Source organism: Xiphophorus couchianus, chromosome 12, assembly GCF_001444195.1.
Source record: "Xiphophorus couchianus chromosome 12, X_couchianus-1.0, whole genome shotgun sequence".
NCBI classification, from domain to species: domain Eukaryota; kingdom Metazoa; phylum Chordata; class Actinopteri; order Cyprinodontiformes; family Poeciliidae; genus Xiphophorus; species Xiphophorus couchianus.
In genome coordinates, this window is record NC_040239.1 from 7,775,065 (window position 1) to 7,780,386 (window position 5,322).

Genomic DNA, 5,322 nt, shown 5'->3' on the forward strand with positions numbered 1-5,322 from the left:
CTGACTTGACCTGAATTTAAAGTATTGAAACTTAAGTATATATTCAGATGTATGCAGTCATGCTTATGCATGCAATAGGCCATGGGAGTAGTTCCCAAATCATTCTAATTGCAAATATCTTAATAACATTCTCCTTTCCAATTTCTCTCTCTCTTTCTCTATTTCTCTGTTTCTTTTTTCTTCTCTTGTGCTTCCTCTTTCTCGCCTCTCCTTCCCGTATGTTAACAGCCTGATTAGGGATTTGTTGGCCTCTCGGCAGTTTGAACCAATCAAGGGCTGGTTTAAGTGAGAGCGTTCACACCTGTCCTGACAGGAATGATAACGACCATGACCAATCTCCGCCAATCTGCCCCGTTTCCACTGTTATGAGCCGTTTTTGGAATGCTCATGTAGTGCGCGGGGAGACGTGTTGCATTCAAATGTCTCTGTCAAATGAGAAGAAAATAGATCCGACTTTGTGCCAGAGCTACAATCAGGTTACTGGCTTAACATTACGCCTTTGGAGAGCTTTAATTATGTATGTCACCTTGTCTTTCTTCATCTTTTATCTATCTAAATAAAGTGGGATAATATCCAAATCTTTGTTAGTGTAAAAATTTACACCTTATACATTGTTTACCCAGTATTTTCTCAGAAAATTGAGTAAGGGTTGATAAAGTTACACTGAGAATGATCTAAAACATGTGAAGAAAAGGCTACAGAAAAAGATACAGACACGAAAATACCAAGGCTGTCTCCTTACCCACATACCTTACCTTTCATCAGAGCTGTAAGCGTAGGCGATGGTGGCGTTTGTTGCTTTCTAGTCATCAGATACCTCTGACTCGTTCTTATTTATACATGCGCCACTTTATTTATTCATTATTGTGCTCATATTTTATTCATCCCTTGTTTCATTTTATTTTTATTTACCACTTTCTGCTGAAACTATCATCAACTGAATGTCAGCACTTGATCAAGTAGTGATGGGTATAGAGTGAGGGGAACAAAAGAGAACAAAAGTAGAAATTGTAGAAAGAGAAAGTGAGATTTACACAGTATGGGCATGTGGAGAAGTAAGAACATATAAAGTTGAAAAACTGCTCCAAACCTCATGATTAAAAGTTATATAAAAAAGAGAATGCACCTTTTAAACTAGTGACAAATCAATATGTTTTCCATAACTCTGATTATGTTCTTACATTGGGGAATAACACCTGCATGTAGAACGTGAGGCAAATGCCAAATCTCTATCACAGACAAACAACGTCATCATTTGAATTCCCCAAAGAGAGATAGACAAGTTTTCATTTTCTGACACAAAATATACTGCCTCAAAACACATCCCAACATAAATAATAATAATATCATTAACACACACACACTTAGAAAATAGAACAGACACAAAAACGGAGCAGACTTAGCATCATTCAGGAGATATCTTTGCTGACATGGCAGCCACTGGCAATTGTAAATTCCTTCTTATACACCTTTGTAATGAAATGCTTCTGATAATTCACCAAAAAAAGTCTATTAAAGGGGACCTACTATGCAAAGTTCACACTTTGCATATTTCTGTACTTCCATTTGGGTCTTTTTTACTTCTAAAAATATTCAGAGCGTAAAAAAAAAAACCGTCAGCCAGTTTTTGGAAAGATGTTAATGTTTTTTGGTGTCTGGTATCTTGAATGTAAGGTCACAAATCAGGAGTAATTGCCCCTCACCTAGCAAGCCCAGCAGAACTCCAGGATGTTTAGTCAACTGGTTTTACTGCTGAACGGGCTGTACAATGGCTGCTTGAAATGACAAGTATTTTGTTGTTGATTTACCATCCAGAAACCACTTGTTGCATTCTTGTTATTTGTGCAGGAGGCTCTATTTCTGATTTTCAAAGATACACAGTTTTATAATTGCACATTTGTTTGCAGCCATTTTCAAGTGCGAGTGTAAATTTTGAGTTGGGAGGCATGGACAGCAGCAGCTTATTTGGACTTAAACTGATAATAGGCCCTAAAACAGATCATTCTAAAAGAGATCAACATAGGCAGAACTGACTAGACAAAAATCTCATTATTTGTTTTGTATATGCAATAGGCCTGTTCAAGTAAGCATAATAAGTCACCTTTAACATATAAAAACAACAAAGTCTAACCTGAATCATGATGCATCTCCAGCTTCAGTCCAAAGGACTGAATATACAGTAAGTGCAGCTTTGCTATAGAAGTATGGATGGCATTTTTGTGATATTAAATCACAAAAATATAAATTTAGTAACATAAATGACTTACCGTTCTGCAGGTGATTCCTCACAAGTTGATATCTTCATCTCCAGTTTCCAGTGAATAATGAACCCCTCCTGCAAATAATACAACTTCAGGTAAACATACATACTCCTTTCAACAAACATCATAGATTTAAAGTCTATTGAGCTCCAAGTCTCTGAAGAAGATCTTCTGGGAAGAAATCTGTCAGAGTATCAAACTAGTAGCCCTTCATATTACTCAACCCAGCTGCAAAAAGGTTTGGTTCCTTTTAAAAGTGCAGTGTAAAGGTGTTAAGTCTTCATGCTGTTCCCGGCCACATCAAGTCTGGGCTGTCCTGCTGTGAAAGCAGCCGTAGTCAAACCTTCAAATGAAGAAGTGAATGCATCGCTACAGGTGTCTGTCCAGGTCGCTGGCCCTGCCCCGTCAATATTTTCATTCTGCACTCAGCTTTGCAGCCTGCAATAATAGAGCCTGAAACAGCTTCTGTTCTAGTTTTCTCTAATTTCTTTACTTTTCCCAAACACATTTGCTTTTAAATGTGCATCTGTCATGCTTTATATCTGGCCTTTACATTTACACTTGCTGCCTGCAAAGCTTCTTTTCCATCTTTCTTGTAAATTGGAAAACCTTTGCAAGGTAGTGTGGGTGAATATCTAGAAATCAAGATGGGGGATGCTTGCAGATTCATATCAAAGACTAGATGCTGAAATTAAATCAAATTGGGCTTCAACAAAGTAGTTTAAGCATGTGGAGTCTTGCAAAAATGTTATTGTGTTTTAGATTTTTTTTAAAAATGAATTACTTTTGCTAACAGTCATTTATTTTTAGTTTAAATTTTATAAGATTTTTGTTAAATTAAATTCAGTAAATGTTGTAATATAATGTACTTTTTTAAATGTTTCCTTGTGTCACAAAATCATGACATTTAAAAAAAAAAGGTGAACAGATATTGGGAATACACTGCAGACCTCCCTTATGCGGTTGAATACTGTTTTAATTTTGATTTGTTCAGACTTTTGAAAAGTCAGTTTATTCACCACAACACATTTTTATGAGTTAATATTATGCTCTAGAAAACAACAGCAACAAAAAAACAACAACAAAGACTTTAATGACAGGTATAAAAAGTAGCACATATGGTAATTCAGGGAATCAGAACAGAAACAAACTTATTTAGCACTTTTCTAGTTGTACTCAAAGTGCTTTTACACACCTGGCTACACTCTGATATGCAGATTGGTAGACAGCTTGGGGTTTAATGCCCTTGCCCAAGGGTACACTGGCATGAGGCAGCGGATGAAGCTGGAACTAAAACAACCACTTTCTGATTGTAAGACAACCACTCAGTCAATTGAGCAAAAGCTGCCCAAAACAACAACACAAACATTTCTACATACCAAACATTGACAGTAAATGACATTTCTCAACTAAACATTGTAGTTATGCTTCATATTTGTTTCTTAGGAAAGTTGGTACACATCCACCATTCTGATTGCTTTTGCTTCATTATACAGTAAATTACAAGCTTCTGTATTTTCAAGCCGTTTTGCATGCACCCAATCACTCAATGAAACAACTAATGGCTTTGCCGATAAAACATGAGCATTGATTTGGAAACGTACTCACGAGCATGCACGCACCCACCCAAACACACAGTTGGATCAATTTAGCATGAGCTAATTGGCTGTCATGACCTCTTCATCGAGCTGAAACCATGAAAGCCTTGATCTTGAAAAAGGGCCTGAGGGGTACACTGGGATATACAAGCAGATCAACAGTCACACACAGAAAAACACAAAGTTACTCACACACACACGGCCACACAGGGACTCAGAGGCGATGAAAAGTGGAAATAGTACTCCAGGAAGATCAAATACAAACTCACTAATCTACCTTGTTGAACATCAGAGCTGTTCCTGATGCGTATATATACTCTAAGTGTCTCACACTTTGAATAGGCTGCTCTGTTTTGTAGCTCAAGGAGATGAATGATTTTGCAAAAACTCCTTATCTTCACAAAAAAAAGATTGAAATACTCGCAGCAGCTTCTTGGCCTAAAGGTTTTTTGAAAGCTTGCTATGGTAAGGTATACGCTCACAATTAAAGAAAAATAAATGCAACAAAAAAAAAAGCCATGACAACTAACCTTAAGAAATAAAGGGATTATGCACTTATGAAAACAAATCTATCGATCAAAATTAGCACCTTATTGCCGCCTTTAGTAATTTTATATGTGCTTATATACTTTGAAGAACATATAACTAAAATTAAAAAAATAATTAAAAAATGTGTTCTTTATTTATTTTGTTGCACTCTTGTAACAGCTTTCCTCAATTGTAAAGCAAAGTCTAATGAGCTGTGATATGTGCTTCAATTTCCTGCATTAAAGCACAAGTTTAAAATGTGCAAAGTTATACAACAGTTTGTTTTATGTTAGAAAAGGTTAAAGACACCAAAATAATGAGAATTGATTCTTCACTTCACCTGAAGAAACATCGGTGTCCAGCTGCCTGTGCAGTCATGGAGTAAGCCACACCATGTCACAGAGCTGGGGAGTTTGTTTTTCTTGTCATGTCGAATTTGTCAAAATGCCTCGATACATTTGTTGTGATGCATAAATAAACTGGGCAGAATTGAATTGGTATGCAATTTAGCAGTGAAATATTACACTGCTCCTCCTGATGTCAGATTAAGAGTACAGGTTGGTAGCCTCAGACATAGAAATATTGTTAACATTTGGAAATTAGATTCAGTCTGAACGCTTGTGTCCTCAGCTTGTACCCTAATCCATTTATTTTATTTTCTGCTGTCGTCCGAGCAACAGTTAAAACGCTGAACAGTGAAAAAGATAAATTAATTAACGAATTTAAAAAAATCCCAGCACCTTTCTTACATTCTATCAAACTTTTCTAACACTTTACAATCCTCTCAGCGGTTTCTCATCCAAATTCAGTTGAGCTTGTCTTTCCCTTCCCCTCTCTCTTCCACTCCTCTCCCATTCCTTTCATTTTACTTCATGTGCCTTTCTTCACCTATTATGTTTTTCTCTTCTCCCTCACCCTCCCTGGTTCATTTCCCC